Source organism: Aquarana catesbeiana, linkage group LG01 (assembly GCF_042186555.1).
Source record: "Aquarana catesbeiana isolate 2022-GZ linkage group LG01, ASM4218655v1, whole genome shotgun sequence".
In the NCBI taxonomy this organism is placed as follows: Eukaryota; Metazoa; Chordata; class Amphibia; order Anura; family Ranidae; genus Aquarana; species Aquarana catesbeiana.
The window spans coordinates 683,278,260-683,297,512 of record NC_133324.1 but is presented as its reverse complement, the minus strand read 5'-3'; the positions used below and the strand labels follow the sequence as shown (position 1 = coordinate 683,297,512).

Here is a 19,253-nt window from a genome sequence, read left to right as displayed (position 1 = left end):
CACACTGTGTCACTAGTTTTCAAAAACGAGCAGTGTAAATACCTAATTTGAGCTGTCTTCAGGTCGGTCAAGTGACTAGCGGCTGCTCTACAGCTCCGATACACGGATTCTGCAGAGGAGACTGTAACGAAAATGTAAGCGTAGGATAGTTTTGCCTTAACAAGATGTGGTGTGATCTGTAGATGTAGTGTAATTGTAGATGTAGTTTAATTCTGGGTTATTAAAAATATAGTATTCTATGTCAGTCATGCACATATGTTCTTTCATTAGCATTTGAAAAGGACAGAGACAGTTTTTTAGGATCGAAGTGACACCTAGATGCCAATAAAAGTTCCCATTAGAGTAAACATAGATTGCCACCTTCCTGAGGCTCAAAGAAAACTGCTGGTCATCTTGGCTACACGGATCTGCAGGGGGCATTCGCAAGGCCCCAGCCAGTTTGCAGGCTTTGATTAATATCAATAGATCTAAGGAACCTATTTGATCTCTCATAAAAACTAAAATATTAACGGCAGAGAGATGAAAATAATTCCTTTTGTTCGTAAACGTGATGGGTTACGTGTACATGTAACTCCGTATTTTTAGCATGTGTGGAATCCTAGAGAACCATACAAAACCGTTATATTTCAATAAATAGGGTAGCCTGAGATATGGACATTGTTCTTCCATGAAGCCAGTTCGAAACTGGGGAGTTCCCACATGTTCCAGTATGCTTCTACTAACGGATAGACTTCGGTAAAGTTTATTTCTGTTTTTATCCCTTTTTATTTTCATAGCAAACTGCCAATTTGTGTGTCTTTCTGCATTTTTTGTATCTTTTTTGGTAAATCCCTTTTCTTTGTATATCTTATATGCACTGCCCACTTTCGGGATATTAAATGATAAAATTAATAAGTGACTTCTGTGTACTAAGCTAGGACTCATATCTCTGGAGAGGTTGTTGTATTTTGTGCTTAAGTACTCGGCCTAAGTTACGTGCCAATTGGTATGCAATTGCACTGTGTGTTGGCAGATTGCATGCAGATTGTAAGCTAACAGATCTGCCAGACGGAGATCTGTGTGTTTGGTGGCTCAGTCTGTGGACAAACTGTTTGGTGGTGGCAGGCTATTGTTTATTGTGTGTCTGGTGTGTGGGTGTGGGGACAGTGGGAAGAGTGATTAACACCGGGGTTCAAGCTTGCAGGATAGCTGGAGGAACCCTAGAAGTGTGTAGTAATTGCTAGACTGCTCCCCAACACTTAGAGTGCAGCAGATTGTATGTAAGATTTTTATCTGCCTGTGTGTGGTCAGCTAGCTGGATTGGAGTGGAGTCTCCCTCTTATGGTGTCCCAAGGTAGTGCAGGCTGTGAAAGTACCACAGCCAGTCTTACATGCGCAGTATAAGTTCCCCCTTATTCCCTTAGTTCCTCATAAACCCCGGTCACGGAACGCACGTCGCGGTTAGTTAGTCGCCATGGGCGTGTGTGAATTTGTGACAGAGACCAGCGGCCACGTGATCTCCCCGTCTGACGTCAGAGGGAGATCATGGCCCCTCCCACAGAAGACATCCATCAGAGCTGTAAAGCGGCCGTGAGTGATATGACCGGCCTGAAGACAGCTGAAATTAGGTATTTACACTGTTTGTTTTTTTAAAACTACTGACATAGTGTGCTATGCCAGTCTCTAACAGAGGGGCTGATATAGTTTTATATGGATGGGTTAACAAACCCTTTATTAGAACCCAGGGACTTGTGGCTTGCACTAGGAGGGAAGGACAGAGGAAGACACCAAAATCACATTAGTGAGCAAGTTATAGTGGCCCAAAGCTACCACTAGATGTCAGCCTACTCTAGAAAATTCATAACTTAAAGTGGGGTTCCACCCAAAAAAACAAAAATACCTGAAAAATTCTAAAAAAAAACCCCCAAAAAATTTGGATATTTTTTTTTTTTTTACTTACCTCTAAATGCCTGTTGCTAGGTGGTCCCTCGTAGTCTGCCTCTTCCTTTGCTTGGGCTGGTGACATCACTTCCCCCTCGGCACAGGAAGGGCTCGGCTCTGCTCCCTCCCTCCTGTCAATCATCTGGGACCCATTACAGGTCCCAGGTGATTGAGTGGCCAATCACGGCGCACTGCGCCGCTCGTGCATGCGCAGTGGGTGCCAGGCTGTGAAGCCACAGCCCGGCGCCCACAGTTGAAATGCCGGCACCGACGAGTGGAGAGGGGGGACGAGCGGGGCTTCGATCCCCCGCATCGCTGGACCCAGGGACAGGTAAGTGTCCAATTAAAAGTCAGCAGCTGCAGTATTTGTAGCTGCTGACTTTTAATTTTTTTTTTTTTAATGGACCCCCTGGGTGGAACTCCTCTTTAAAAGAGAAGTATGTTGTTTTTTTTTTTTTTTAATTTAGATTCATACTTACCTAGGTGGATGCTGCATCAGACTGATGCTGCATGTGATCCCCTCCATCTCTGCACTGAGAACCGAGCCACCGAACACCGCTGACGGCTCAGTTCTCTCACCTCCCCGAGAGGAGAGCTGCTGCTGGTCAGTCAGCATCTCTCCTGTTCTGTTCCTCTAAGCTCACTGGAGCACTGAGCTGCGGAGGGGCGGGGAGTGGCCGTCTCAGCATCTCAGCGGCTCGCTGAGACACTGAGACTGCCATCAGTCAAGGCAGCTGGTGGATTCAGACTTCCTGAGTCGGGATGACGCGCTGCCTCGACTGATTGCAGTGACATCAGCGGAGTGCGGACTTCAGACCGCTCTCCGCTGAAAACGGGTCACAGGAGTGCAAAACGAATTGCACTCCGGTGACGCAGAGGAGAAGCCCACATTTTGTTATGTTACAGCCTTATTTCAAAATGTATTAAATTCATTATTTTCCTCAAAATTCTACAAACAATATCCCATAATGACAACGTGAAATAAGTTTGTCTGAAATCTTTGCAAATTTATTAAAATTAACTACTTCAGCCCCGGAAGGATTTATCCCCTTCCTGACCAAGCCCTTTTTTGCGATACGGCACTGCGTCGCTTTAACTGACAATTGCGCAGTCGTGCGATGTTGTACCCTAACAAAATTGACGTCCTTTTTTTCCAATAAATAGAGCTTTCTGTTGGTGGTATTTGATCACTTTTTTATATTGTAATTTTTATATTTTGTATATATATATATATATATATATATATATATATATATATATATATATATATATGTTTTTATTTTTGCGCTATAAACAAAAAAAGAGCGAACATTTTGAAAAAAAAGCAATATTTTTTAATTTTTGCTATAATAAATATCCCCAAAAAATATATAAAAAAACTAATTTCTTCCTCAGTTTAGGCCGATATGTATTCTTCTACATATTTTTGGTAAACTTTTGTTATCGTGTCTACAAAAAAGGGCATAGATTTATGGCATTTTTATTATTTTTTTTTTTTATTAGTAATGGCGGCGATATGCGATTTTTGTCATGACTACGACATTGCGGCTGACAGAATGGACACTTTTGACACTATTTTCGGACCATTGGCATTTATACAGCGATCAGTGCTATAAAAATGCAGTGATTACTGTGTAAATGTCACTGGCAGGGAAGGGGTTGAAAACACTAGGGGGCAATCAAGCGGTTAAGTGTGTTCCCTGGGCGTGTTCTAACTGTAGGGGGGATGGGCTCACTAGAACATGACAGAGATTACTGCTCCCGATCACTGGGAGCAGTAGATTCCTGTCATGTTGCTAGGCAGAACAGGGAAATGCCTTGTTTACATAGGTAGCTCCCCGTTCTCCCTCTCCGTGTCACAATTGCAAGCCACCTGCGGAAATCAAGTCTGCGGGACCCGTGGGCACGCTCCCGCAGCGACCTTTGCCATGCCACTCAAAATTTAGCTCAGGTGCATCCTGTTTCCTCTGATCATCCTTGAGCTGTTTCTACAACTAGATTGGAGTCCACCTGTCAAAAATTCAGTTGCTCAGTATCACTTAGTAACCTTCTTTTTGGAGCTCCATCACTCCAAGACCAATATCCACCTACCTTTCCTCAGTTACCTGGATATAGCCTGTGAGGTCAACCCAGAGGTCACTAAGCAAACATAGAGCAATCAGGAAAAATGGGCAGCTCTTGAATCCAAGGAGGAAGAAAATCAAGCTTCCTTTCCTACTTCTTCGAGATCATAAAGAGAATTGCAGGAACCAAGAAAGACTCAAGTTTCTCCTATGAAGGATCAAATCCTATCAATCCACTTTCTCCAAAACTCACACGCTCACACATCACACACAGGGTGTCAGGATCAAGCTCCGTACCTGTAAACTCTGATGTGTCTGGCAGTATTTCTTCTTACTGAGCCACCTGAAATGCTGGACAGCTCTCTGGACAAACCCTTGGACAATCTTGTCTTGTACCTTGTTTCTTGTGAAACTTGAACTCTTTGCTGCTCCCATGGACTTCTTCTTTAAGCCATGACTTTACACTTCCTGTTTGCCAGATTATTGTGCTCTCTCCAACCAATATGTCACGCTTCTCACTCCTGCTGTTGTCCATATCTTTGCTACGACTGGTTATCAACCTTTGGCTTGTTCATCAAGTCTTTGTAGGCAGGTGCAGTCTGCTTTTCCCACAGCAGGTGGTGCTCAAACCACAGCGGCATTTCAGAGGGAGAGGGGGTCAAGAGGAACATGGTTCCTCTATGGTTTCCTGGGTCACCGGGGAGCTCTATGATTTGATACTGGTGCCCCATGTGACTCTAGCGCTCATCTTGGGACAGGCAGAGTCTATTTAGGACCCTGGCCCCCCAGGCTTGGGCATATCCTGCATATGGGTAGCGTAAGGACAGGTCACCCATCTGTCAGGGTCAGTGCCTAGCAGTAGGGAGAGGTTTCGGAGGAGTAGGGAAAGTGCAGGGACATGCCATCCTTCCTGGAAGTCCTACTTGGGTATGAAGCGGACAGGCTTCATTCCATTATTGACCTTGTAAATATAACAGGAGATGCCCTACCTTACACCCTGGGCATCTGTAAGGGCATAATTCCTCAAGTAAGAGGGTCTTGGAGTGGCTCCTGAATGGCAGCAAAGAAATACCTTTGGCCACTCTCATCAAATGCAACTGGATTCTAAACAGGAAGAAGATCCCCAATCCTTAGGCTGCCTCTAACCACCCACACTTGAAAAGCATAGTTGACCATATACCAGCCCTTGACAAAAAGCACAAATCCTCTTGCTACTTAGCAGAGTCATTCTACGGGAGGACAAACTTCACCAACATATCAATGGGCCACATGATGCACCATATGCCCAATGCCTGCATCTTGGCTGGATCATCATAGGCAATGTCAGTCTGGGTAAAATCAGAAGGTCAATCATTTTTTCTTTTAGGACACACATCCTGTTGAAGGTATTAAGTTGTTTTGAACAGTGTCCAGACCAGTATAATGGAAGCTGGATATAACAAGGCTTAGTTTTTGTTTTGTTCAACCACTTGGCTAACTGAAATAAGCTGAACCAATTTCCACTTCCACACATTCAAGATAAATGGGGAAATCCTCGCCACTGCGTCATTGTACACTGACAGCGGGATTCCCCCGCCGTCAGAATACACTGATCAGCACCCATTGGCTGCATACACTGATCAAGTGAAAATATACCACCAAGCCCATTTCTGAAAAGTCAATCTACTTCTCGAGAAGTAATATGGCCATACATGGGAATGGGAATGGCCATACATGGATCGAAACTCATCTGGCTCCTGCTGAACGGGCTGAATTTTGACCCATGTATGGCCAGCTTTAGAGTAAGGAGTTCTACCTGGATAACTCCAACAGCTAAGTAGCATCTCTACCCTTTCATGCACAAGAAGAAGAATGTCCTAAAGGGTAACTTCACTTATGTGGGAAAAAAAAAAGCAAAAAAAAAAATACAACTGCAACACAAGTCATATTGTAATTGAATATTATTAAAAATGATCTTCCTTTTCAATCTACAGCACTGTAATTTTCTGTAAAATACAATGCAATATGGCAACCTGGAGGTGTTCTGTGCACAGATGGTGTATGGAACACTTCCCAGAAATGTAATTTCCTGCTTGTGTGATTGGCTCACTGATTGTCTGTACTACAAGATACAAGTCAGATTTTCGGCATCCCCTGCAACAAAAATGTCATTTTGGTAAGATATTCTCAAAAGGGAAATCACGTCTAAAGGAACGCAGGCCCTGCCAATTTCCTCATTAGAACCCTGCAAGTGTAGTAGCTGATTGATAATTATAAAATCACTCCCATCCGCGTTCACTTTGCACATGGAAAACAAACAGCTATTTCTTCAGAATAATAAAAGTTTGTTAAAATCCTTTCAATGTACATAGAACACCCAGAGAGGAATATTTTCTTCTCATCAAAAGTGGAGTTACTCTTTAAAATAGTTAGCACACAAAAGCACAGCTTATTTCTTTAGAGTGCAGCTTGAAAAAAAAGAAAAACACTTTGTTGACTTTTTGCAGAAGGTGTTTGGGAGAGGGCTGTCGGTTCCTCCCATGTTTTGTACCATCCACGCAAGTCAGACCAGAACAGGGTGGTCTTCAACTCAAGCACTCAATATGAAGGTGTTTCTCTCAACAACCTCCTTTTTACCGGGTCTAAACTGAACAACAACCGTATAGGAGTTTTGCTTTGTTTCAGGCAAGAGCCAGTTGCTGTAATGGCTGACATTCAGCAAATTTTCCACTGATTTATTGTTTGTGAAGACAAGAGAAATCTCCTTAAGTTCCAATGGTTCCGCAATAACAGTGTCAACGTCAAAGTCATAGACCACCACATGAAGGTATATGTTTTTGGTAACTGCTCTTCTCCCACAGTAGCAATCTATAGACTGAAGACAACAACTTGAGACAGGGAAGAGGAATATGGGTCTGATATACATCAGTTTGTTTAAAGGTGGGAAAAAGTGGGAACAGCTGTCTGATTGGACGCCGTTTCCCCCCCATGGCCTCAGCAACCATCTGGAATCAGGGCAGTGTCTATTTAAGACACTGGCCTCCAGTATTGGCGTGCATTTTGCGAGTGGCCAGAGTAGATATAGGGATAGTAGGGAAAGACAAGGGTTCCAGAGGAGGGACAGTGCAGGGACTACGTCTTCCTCGCTTCAGGTGTAGACAAGCCAGACCACGCTCCTCATTGCAGAAGCTGTCAGCATCTTTCATTTCTACAGATTGCTGTTAAAATTTGTTAGTGGCTCCGGACCGTGGTGCCTACCCATCAGGCCTAGTTGTACTGTGTTAAAACTGTCTACAGTATATTGCTCTTGCATATTTTTAGACTCTGTGGGGTTGATTTACTAAAACTGGCGAGTGCAAAATCTGGTGCAGCTGTGCATAGAAAGCAATCAGCTTCTAACTTCAGCTTGTTCAATTAAGCATTGACAAAAAACCTGGAAGCTGATTGGTTTCTATGCAGAGCTGCACCAGATTTTACACTCTCCAGTTTTAGTAAATCAACCCCTATGGGGTTGATTTACTAAAGGCAAATATACTGTGCACTGCACGTGCAGTTGTTCCAGAGCTCAGTAAATTAGGTAAAGCTTCACTTTGCAAAGAATACCCAATCACATGCAAGAAAAAAAAACTGCATTTTGCTTGCACATGATTGGATGATAGAAATCAGCAAAGTTTCCACTCATTTCAAAGCTTCTCCTCAGATCTAGAGCAATTGCAGTGCACAGTATATTTGCCTTTGGAAAATCTTCTTACCTGTGTTTACTGCCCACCACACTGCACCTTGCTCACAAGGTAAGGAGAGCCTTTTACTTCTAAGAATATGCTGTCTGTGTAAACGGATTCATGCTAGGATCAAGCTTTCCCCCTTACGCAACGTAGTCCTGGAATGTTATTAATTATCAAGCTAGACACATTCAGATATCAAGTATCAGCCTCAATCAAGCTCTTCATTAAACTTGGAGTTTTGTCAGCAGTAAACAGCATTTATGATCCCCTGGGGTTCATAGCATCCTTGTACTATTCAGGGTAAGATACTACTAATACAGCATATGTCTGAAAACACAGATTGTAATACACTCTTTCCTAGAGAGAAAAAGCAAAGGTGAGAATCATGTAAGAGTCTCTGCGGATGTTAGAACAGCTTTAGCTACTGCGCTGTTATACTCTTGTATCCCTAACGAGTGGCACCCTGTCTTCTCTGTGATGCACCCATCAAAGCCATAGCTGCAATAGTCTACTAAACTAGAAACTCTAAAGCCTTTATATACTGTTCCAAGGCTTGAACCCTGTAAAGCCATGCTAGCTGTCAAAATTGCTGAGTTTATAAAATGTAAAATGGGCTTTGAAATAGACTCCCCTGACTTTTACACAGACAGCAAGATAGTGTTGAGATACATATACAACCAAACAAAACAGTTCTATGCGTATGTCAGTAGTAGAGTAGAACACATCAGAAAGTTCTCTGCACCCAATCAGTAGTAGGTCTTATGGGGACATTAAAAGAGGTAGTACCTTTGCAAACTTCAAGGTCGTAGCAAATGGCATGTAGGCAGGTAGTGGTTAACACTGCCCCAGCCGGGAAGTTGAGAGGTAATTGTGTTTCTCCGGTTTTTCTTGGTGGGTTTTTCCTGAGTCTGAGTCTGAGTTTTCCTGAGTCTGACCCCCTAGTCCTGTGTACTATAAAAAGGATGGAGTTCCGGACCTAGCATGGCCTAGGGGGTTCTTGTTGCTGTTCTGTTGGTTTTGTTGCGGCTGGTTTGTTTTGGTCGGACTTGTTCTCTGCCATTACCGGTTTCTGGATTGCCAGTAATATGCCTAGATCAGAGTTCCCACTGTCTAGGAGGATTGCTGGGGCTTGCAGTCCTTCCTGAAAACACCAACCATGGAATCTGCCAGTGATTGGCTCTTTCCTGTGCAGAAACAAAAATACCCTCCAAAACACAGGGGGCTATTGTAGGCATATTGTAGGCATAGCACACAATATAAACTCTCAGACATAGATTATATAAAATGGTACTTTATTACATATTAAAAAGAGAATAAAAATAGAATCATAAAAAGATTAGTGGCTTGTAAGTAAAACAACACAATAGTGATTGTTGCCAAAACCTTGACCAAAAAGAGCAAATTGATGAGACATCCGACCCGTTTCGAAAGTAGGGATTTGGATTCTTCTTCAGGTATGCTCATATAATAGGTACAAGGATCTTCAAACTGTATTCAGCTTCTTCAAGTCCTGGGAGTACGGCTATGTAGTTGCTGCTCTGGTATGTTGTTAATTGCTGGCTGCTCCTTTTTGGTTCAGATTTGGCTGTCTATCCTTCAGCTAATCCCAGCATCATGAATTAGATAACACCAGCGCACATACAGGCTGTCACATACCTGGTGGGTTTTGAGCCCGAACTGCAGAGAGAGGCCTCCCCTACGGCTCCCACTCACGGTCCTCTGGAATGGGGACAGAGAGCACAGGAGTGAGGAGTGGTATGAGTGCCTGGCAGGATCAACAGCAGGTGAGTAGGCAGAATACTGGAGTGCTGGACTGGAACCAGGAACACAGCAGGTAAGTAGGCTGGAGACTGGAACGCTGACTGGAGCCAGGAACAACAGCAGGTGAGCAAACTGGAGACTGGATGCTGGACTGGAACCAGGAACAACAGCAGGCAAGTAGACTGGAGATTGGATGCTGGACTGGAACCAGGAACACAGCAGGCAAGTAGACTGGAGACTGGATGCTGGACTGGAACCAGGAACATAGCAGGCAAGTAGACAGGAGACTGGAATGCTGACTGGAGCCAGGAACAATAGCAGGTGAGCAGACTGGAGACTGGATGCTGGACTGGAAATAGGAACAACAGCAGGTGAGCAGACTGGAGACTGGATGCTGGACTGGAACCAGGAACAACAGCAGGTGAGCAGACTGGAGACTGGATGCTGGACTGGAACCAGGAACAACGGCAGGCAAGTAGGCAGATATGAAGAATCAGGCAGAAGGATCATCAAACAGGCCAGTGATCGGTATCAGACAGACAGCAAAGGTACCAAGGATCAAACAGGAGGATAGTCTGGGCAAGCCAGAGGTCAGATGCAGGCAGATAGCTGGGTTGGTCACAAACAGATAGCCGGGTCAAATAACAAGAAGTCTCAGATCAGATCAGGTAAACACACAGAACACTGTAGAGCAGACAGCGGAGACTGAGTCTGACAGGCAGGTTTAAATAGCCCGCCTGGCGCCAACAGTGATGCGCGTGCGCTTGTGTGCGTGCGCAATGGCGCCCGCAAACGCGCACCAGTGAGCCTGGGACGCCGATTACTGGCAGGAACTTCCTGACACCGGCTCCCATAACATCTATTTTGAGCAATCCTTCCATTTTTTGGGATGTGAAATTGAGGCTCCCTCCAGCCTGTTGGTGACCCTAGTGACTCTGCCGGTCCGAGTGTGGCGGTTCTCTTTCTCATTTTATATAATCTATGTCTGAGAGTTTATATTGTCTGCTAAGCCTACAATAGTCCCCTGTTTTTGGAGAGTATTTTTGCTTCTATTGGAACTGGGATGATGGCACTCTCACAGCTCTACACCATACGTTTACTATTTCCTGTGCAGGTACGCTGGGGCAGCCACAAGCCTGAGTTAAGCACTAGGGATGTTAGGGAAATATTATCACTTTTTTCTGGACTGTTGACTATCTATGTCATCATGCTAATTAAAGTAAAGCTTTTGAAACGTTGCCTTTGCCTGGTATGAAGTTACTAAAGAGGTGTAATTCAAGTAACTGGCACATATAGTTGCAGCTCGGGTTACTAATCACATCGGGGTATGGTACAAAAGTAATACAGTGTGAAGATACAAGTGGTAACCAAGGGTAATGAAGGTCTCTCTAGCAGCCTGTCATACACATGTACATGTGACAGATGAGACAGCCTCTCGCAGTGAGGGAGATGTTGTTGTCGCTCCTTCAGCTACAATCCTTCTCCCATAGCAACAGGAGCAGATCTGCACTTCCGGGGCTCTCATCTTGTGTATAGGTACGAAAGAGGAAGAGTTAAGTGAAGTGCAGGCATGGAGTCCACGCTAGATGCATGGCTGGACCCCATACTGTTACTGGGAGTGAGTCAGTGGTGATACGCTGGACAGAAGGAGAGGGCAAGGGCTCTGTCTGTCCCTCCTAATTGCACTAGTGACCGTGAGGATCTACAGTGCCACCGAGAGAGTTTATTAGAGATCAGTCGGTTGTTCCTTTAAAGGTACCCCTCCAGTGTAAGGCAGTGAACCTAACCAAAGTGCCTAGGGCACCCCAGGGTAGACCTCTCATGTGACCCTTGCTTGGTGCCCAACAAGAGGGAAACTCAGAGGACGTGACAAACAACCGCACCCCACCACCACCCTACCCCTTACAGGCAAACTAGCTAACCCAACCTACAAGTGGGGACATAGATTAACCACTAAGCCACCGCCCACCGTCATATGACGGTTGGACGAGGCTTCTGTTATTCTGGGAGGACGTCATATGACGTCCTCGCCTTCCCGAGCCACTAGGGGGCGCGCGCGCCTGCCGTGTCACTCGGGACCCGGTGCGCGTGCCCGGCGGCCGCGATGTCCGCCGGGCACCCGCGATTGCCGGGTAACACAGCAGGAGCGTGGATCTGTGCATGTAAACACAGATCCACGTCCTGTCAGAGAGGAGAGGAGACCGATGGCGTGTCCCTTGTACATAGGGACACCGATCGGTCACCTCCCCCAGTCAGTCCCCTCCCCCCACAGTTAGAATCACCTCCTTAGGTAATACATTAACCCCTCGAGCGCCCCCTAGTGTTAACCCCTTCCCTGCCAGTCACATTTACACAGTAATCAATGCAATTTTATAGCATTGATCGCTGTATAAATGTGAATGGTCCCAAAAATGTGTCAAAAGTGTCCGATGTGTCCGCCGCAATATCGCAGTCACAATAAAAATTGCAGATCGCCGCCATTACTAGTAAAAAATAAATAAATAATAAAAATGCTATAAATCTATCCCGTATTTTGTAGACGCTATAACTTTTGCGCAAACCAATCAATATACGCTTATCGCAATTTTTTTTTACCAAAAATATGTAGAAGAATACGTATCGGCCTAAACTGAGGAAAAAATTTGTTAAAAAAAAAAAAAAAATTGGATATTTATTATAGCAAAAAGTAAAAAATATTGTGTTTTTTCAAAATTGTCCCTCTTCTTTTGTTTATAGCGCAAGGAATAAAAACCGCAGAGGTGATCAAATACCACCAAAAGAAAGCTCTATTTGTGGGAAAAAAATGATAAAAATTTAATTAAGGTGCAGTGTAACAGGACCGCGCAATTGTCATTCAAAGTGCGACAGCGCTGAAAACTGAAAAATGGCTTGGGCAGGAAGGGGGTGTAAGTGCCCTGTATTGAGGTGGTTAAAGTTTATGTAGGGACATAGGACTTTAAAGATAAAGGCGCCCATCACAATGATTGTTCAATGGGTCTGATTATAAAACTATGCAAAGTAATGAAGGAAAGGTATGGAAAGTCTAAGGCACAGTGATTAAAAAAGCTTCAACATGACTTTGGGCCAACCAAAAAAACGGTGCTTCTCCAATCCAAACAAGATGATCAGTGACTTGATTAGTGGCAGCCCGTCCATAAGGGGAGCAGAGGCATGGCCCCCCTAATCCATGCACCCGCCCACTAATCTTCATGCAGGGCGCCAGACACATGGATTTCAATGGGGTTTATAATTTTTTTTTCGAAGTACATGATTAAAGCCTGAGGTGGTTTGTTTGCTGCCCCCCCCCCCCCCCCAAAAAAAAATGGAGCACCAGCTGCCACTGCACTTGATTCTATGTTCTGGGACTTGTTTTCTTTGACATAGCCAGAGAAGTCTTTTGCCTTTCTCAGACAAGGTAACATTGCTTCAGAGAGGGGTAAGAAGGAATGGTGCATGTTGCTGCTTTCTTCTTAAGAACTGTCTTCTCTTCCTGCCACAGTCAGCAACTTCGAAAGCATGACTGCAAGTATTAATGTTGATGTTTGCATTATTCTCTTCTTGTTCTTCCCTTCCCTCTAGTTTTTCAGATGTTCAAGGCCAGGAGTCATCATTTACATATGTTTGGACTTGATTTGCTGTTTTAGTGTTTTAATTTGAGATTTCAGATGGGGGCTTAAAACGGAGTTCCACCATCTCACCCCCTTACATGCCACATTTGGCATGTCATTTTTTTGGGGGGAGAGTGGGTACCTTCTTTTTAGAAGGACTTCCTGTCCCACTTCCTCCTTCTGCTTCTCAGCCACCTAGGCGACTTCTCCTCTCCCCCTAGGCGGCCCCTCCCTGAAATCTTCTGGGACACGTCACAGGTCCCAGAAGATTGCCTGGCCAATAGCAGAGAACGCAGCGTGACTCGAGCATGCGCAGTGCGTGCCCAGCCGTGAAGCCATAAGCTGTCACTGCCGGGTGCCCACAGTTGCTATGATGGCGCCGTGGAGAGGAGGGGGAGAGGAGCGAGGCCTCAGGCGGCCGCATCGCTGGACCGTGGGACAGGTGAGTGTCTGTTTATTAAAAGTCAGCAGCTAGACTTTTTGTAGCTGCTGACTTTTAATAAACTAAAAAAACGGGTGGAACTCCGCCTTAAGTGCTTGGATGTAACTTTAATTTCTTTTACACTTTTTTGCACTAAACTTTATTATGTATCACATAGCGGACAAAACGCCCCCTATGTCATATTATTTGGTTGTTACCGGTTCTCTTTAATGAAACATCATGTCTTTTTGTCTTTTTGACCCCTGGTGTGTCACCTGCCCTACATCGAAGCTAATGGCATGCAGATCATGCTCCATTAGCTTCTGTACAGCCACACAATCGGTTCCACTTGACAGCTGGCAGCCAGCTTGTCAGATTTACAGACATTCCTGGTTGCTGCCAAAAAAAACAAAAAAATATTTTTTTAATGCCCCATTCAAAACTCAGACCTAAATTCAGTTGAGGAAAGGCTTCTAACTCTCTGTTTCTGTTCTCCTATATAGGGCAGTGTCATACCAGCTTTGTTCCTCTGTGGCTCTGTTTGGATGCAGGGGTCAAAAAGACGCACTGTGTAAGCTCTGAGTTGCTCCAGTCAGAACTTACACAGAGGAATGCCTCCCTACTCCCATAAAACAGTAATGTACCAATCACTAAGCACAGCCCTATGACATGGATTGAGTTACATTTTGTTCATACTGGGAAGTACCATGTATTTTCTTCACTTCCAGTGGTTGTGTAAATTTGCAGGGAAGCAAAGAAAAGGATAGTGTGTGGTGCTGGAGGGATGGGTAGGATTAAAACAAACCTAGTTTATTGCCGTGCATGGCCAAAGTACAGGTTGTCTCTAAAGATTAACTCCACTTTTGTTGAAAAGAAAATAATCTTCTCTAAGTGATCAATGCAAGGATTTAAAAAAACAAAAACGTTGTTGTAGATTCCTTGCTGTTCGTACTCTGAAGAAAGAGCTGTTTGTTTCACTATGTTCTTTGCAGGCTGATTCTGAATAAAAGTGAGTGGTAAATTCAGCTGATGCACTCTCCGTGTACTGATGAGAAAAGTTGCAGTGTCTGCAACCCTTTTAGAAGTAATTAGAGTATATTATCACAAATTACATTTCTGTTGTTGTATCTTAGTGGAGACTTCTGGAAAAATCAGTGAGCCAAGCAGGGGTATATTTGACATTTTTGTAGGCATTCTGTACACCAACAGTGAATTTTACAGAGAAAAAACAGCTGCAGATTGAAAATGAAAGGTCATTTTAATAACATTACATTACTAGATGGCTTGTGCAGCAATTGTATATGCTAAATTGCATATGAAATTGAAGTATATTGTTTAATTTATATGGGAAAAATCTAAATTAAAAACATTTTAGTTCCAGGCTATAAAAATGCATAATCTTCAAAAGTCCAAAGCAGTAAATACTGTATGTACCAGTGTTAATACTTACGACCAACAAAATGTCAACACATGATGGGAACATGTAGGATGACATACAAGTATATATGTTAAAAGTATGTGCATTAAGTGTGTTAAAGTACAATGAATTGTATTCACAGTAAGATACATTTTTATTGTGTTTATTTTTTAACACTTTATTGCAACTGTCTATTTTGCAAGCCACATTCTGTTAAATCCACATGGTGTGTATAACTAATGTTCCCCCAAAGTAAAATGAATGTTTTTACGAATATTTTGACGAAGTCCACATTTTTCGACATCATGAGGTCACCTACTGAAATGACTATTACCCAATTCTGTTTTGAACGCAGTATAGCTACTACATGGTAACCACACAGAAGGACTACTGTATGTACCATAAATGCTTCTCACCTCTCTAACTTTATGTCAAAGGACTGAGCATTAAGTCAACAAAGGAGGTAATTCACATTAACCAGACAGCACATTCATATTCATCATTTATAATATCTAAAACAACTGAAAATCAAAATCTCTCATTTTAAAACTGCACAAAACAACTTGTTGATAAGTACTGTGCTGGCTCACAAATCAGGTGATTCGTAGCCTCTCATAAATAGATCTCGATATTCATATTTACAGCAAGACACAAAAGTCGTCGCTTAGCAACCCAATCTTCATAACTGGCCAGGTTCTTAACTTATAAAAGCGTCAGAATTGTGGCTGTCTGCCTACTGTAGACATTTCTAGAAATGGAAGGGCTGTAGCAATATCCAGTTTTCAAATGCTTATTAGAATATTAGCATATTTCACGTGTTTGTGCATCATAACCGTTGGGAGGAAACCAAGGTGCAAACTGATGCCATGTGGTTAGAAGCAATTTATGTTGGAATGTGTTTAATTACTCCCGTATTAAATATTGGCAATAAAGATTTAAGATAAGTACTTAAAACACAAATAAATAATACAAAATGTAGGTCAAATCTATGTACCCAAATGTCACCTTTTTGTTATCACCTGTATATAAAGGACAAGTTTATTTAAAAAAAAAAAAGGGTCAGTTTATTTAGGAAGCTGGAGGACCATCAAATATACATTTTTGGGAATATGTTGCTACTGTGCACTACAATATTTTTTTTTTTTTTTGGGGGACAGAAATCAGAACTACTATTTGTTCTTATGCAGGATAAAAACATAATTTGCACGGTTCATAGGTAGTGCTGAAATGTAAGTGTTCTTCTAAGCTTCATCATGCTTTGATGCTATCCAGGTCATAAACACTTAAAGACAATGAAAACTGGTGAAGAACAAAGTCATCTATGTACATAAACACTTGAAAACATATTAATAGTGCAGATAATGCCCTAAATTTAGTCCTGTGCATGTTTTCTAAACTTTCATATCTACAAGGAGACAACAACCAGAAATGCTCATCATCATAAACCATCCTGGAGAAATCTAAATCAATGTTGTCATTATAGGAAAAGCTGCTAAGCTGCAGACAAAAATTCAACTGTGTACGTACCTTTGGTGGATGGAAAGCAAGCAGCCTCTTTGGATGAATTGTCCCTGCCTCTCCTAGGAGTCTGAATGACCTTCCAACTTCTGGACAGGCTTTCCATGCATAGTAACTGGTATGGAGGCAAACCAGTGGTCTCACTCTACACAGCCTGGTATCTCAGTGACATCAGCTCTCTAAATATAGATTTAACACTTCAATGTCGACTATGTTTTAGGCTTAACATGAATGAAACTTAAACTAAAGAATGTCTTCATTTTTTATTGGAGGTTGTGTATTGATTGATAACAGTGATAGGGAGTAGAATTGTTGTCTTGTGGGTAATTGATAAGGTTACAGTATTTCTAAATGTGTTACGCTCATGGCACTTTGTTAGAACAATGTGCTGTGGTGTCACATGGTATTTCTCAGTTTGGAGGTCATCTGTCAGAACTTTTTTTTTCTTGTAACATGAACTGCACTTGTGTTCTGTCATTGCTGTTGCCTTCTGCTCTGCAGCCCATAAATACTCCTGCAAAATGCCTTTGTACATGACATTAATCCCTTTAATCATAGCTAAAGAAACTTTCTAGTAATTATTGTATAGATAAACAAAAACGTTAATATTTCTTACAGGTTTTTAATACCTTTATTGTGTATACCTTTTTATGTGGGTCAGATCATAGGAAAGGATTGGGCTATGAGCAATGTACAAAATGGTGTATCTCATTCACTAAGCGTTCTCCAGGAATTTTCCAAAAGAATGGTCACATCAACCCCCTGAAGTACAGAAGCCTACAGGATTCTTTTTTAACATCCATGCTGCTATTTAGTACATGGAGGGGCCCACATATATTAAATGGACTTTGTTTTTTACTGCAACATCCAATTTAATAGATTCTTGTTTTGCAATGGGTTATTCATTGCACTTAACTATTTATCATTTCACAGTAAAGTAGTAAACTCAAAAAGTGAAGATTTGCTATTTTATAGGAACCATCTAGAAATGTTGCTTGTGCATAAACAGCACCCTGAAATTGGTATTTTTTCACCTTGAGGTAGAGAATAGCAGTGTGCTTTCTGACTTCACTATGTCTAGGGACACCTGTTTTTTTAGTCATGGGGGGACAGTTCTGACCAAAGAAAGTTCGAAGATGGCCACCACCACACAGAGACAGTACAGGACAAGTCGTAAGTCAGTAACAGGGAAAATATCAGCTGCTGGGAGACCATAGGCAATACTGGGGACTAGTCCTTAGTCCTCTGTCTGTCTTTCTATTGGCCCATCTTCCATAATTTAGTTTCTTTAGGCTTACGCATTGTTAGGATAATTGCTATTTTCCACCATCTGCCTAGCATAACCAGTATGATACTGGACAGCTCACTGACACATACAGTATATTGACTTACTTATTAAATATTGTTCTGGAATTAAAAGGTAAATTTTGGTATCCACATAAGTAAAAGATTATTTCTATTTACCTTTTCTGTTCTGCCAAGACTCTCAGAACTGCTCAGTCCCCACTGACATACCCGGTTAGAGGCAGAGAACCACTCACACCTGGATAACTTAAGCAATATTCATTAGTAAGTCACAAGTGTATAACATTGCATGGAAATTAGGCCAAAAACTACCAGATGACAAATTAAGTAAGTGTATTATATCAAAGCAGGTAAACAATGCAAGACCTATCATCAAGCAATAAACAATTCAATGTTGCAGAACTAATAAAGTGAATTACTGGGGTAAATACCTAAACTACGCTAATGTTAGTCCAAACTTTAACTGAAATAACTATTAATGAGCAGAATCAGACCCAAAAAACTCAATGATAATGTTTTTGAGTGCACTCTGTAGTGATACCCCAGATACGGGTATCTGTAAGTGTTCCTAAGTGGGGTACCCCTATATGGTGAAAGTAAACATCTGGTGCCTCAAGGTTAGTCTTGGCCAGCTTGTGGTGGGGCTCTCCTGTCAGTGGCATGCAAGAGTCTGTCTCTTTAAGAGTAGGTGGTATATAGCTGCAGGGCTGCTAAGTAATGAGCAGTTTATGTGGAACTGAGTGTAGCAAGGGGTTAAAGCTGTATCTCCTCTCACCTCTCCTGGCAAGTGACAGTTCCAGTTAGTAAAGCTGGCATCTAGTCCTGGAGGTTCAGTCTCTCAGTGCTGAATCACACACCATCTTGCTGCAGGTCCTCTCCGCATGGCTTCCCTATGCGAAAGACTCCCAGTATATCTCTTTTGCCCATGAAAAGCATCCCTGTCTCCTGTAGTTTAGAGTCCGTCTGTCCTCCATACACTTGTATTGTGCTCTCCCTCTGAGAAAATTATAAATCCCAGTGTCCATAGTGGCAATTACGGCCTCCCCTGCTGCTGATTGGATCCATTCCTGCACTGCCAGAAGTGAGGAGGGGAGAACAGAGAGTGAGCAAGTTTACACAGTTCCATGCCTGTCAGCTGCTCTAAGAAAAGGGAGAGAAGTTGGCTGTATCACACAGTCCATTACTCTTTCAATGATATGCAGTGTCCAAGCAACACTGTGGTGGGGGAAGAAGGAAAGTAATCACAGAGCTTGCACATGCAGGCAGGCATCAGGCGGATAAGCAGGGGGGGGGGTGGTGAGAATCGGCTGGCCCGCCATTTGACATTCTCAGAAGTGTCAGTTTCCTAGCAAACTTTTAGGTACCATTCTTCCTGTACAGAGCTGTGTTCGGTGTGGGAAATGGCAAAGGAAAGTATTAACTGTCTTTTCTCAGGATGATTGTTTGGGCATAGGGTTGCGCCAAAGTGTAACCTTGGCCAAATAATTTTCTGTTTAACTTTGTCACAGAACAGAATGTGAATGGAAATCTCCAATA

General features: G+C 42.8%; 1 protein-coding gene across 1 annotated transcript in view; it reads right to left on the bottom strand.

Moving 5' to 3' along the window:
* The window catches only part of MYOZ2 (myozenin 2), a 161,118-nt gene extending 144,545 nt beyond the window's left edge, over positions 1-16,573 (bottom strand). Inside the window, exon 1 of the mRNA XM_073603270.1 lies at positions 16,422-16,573. The gene's annotated coding sequence lies outside the window, so the exon portion shown is untranslated. The remainder of the gene's footprint in view (positions 1-16,421) is intronic.
* Between the last annotated feature and the right edge of the window lie 2,680 nt (positions 16,574-19,253).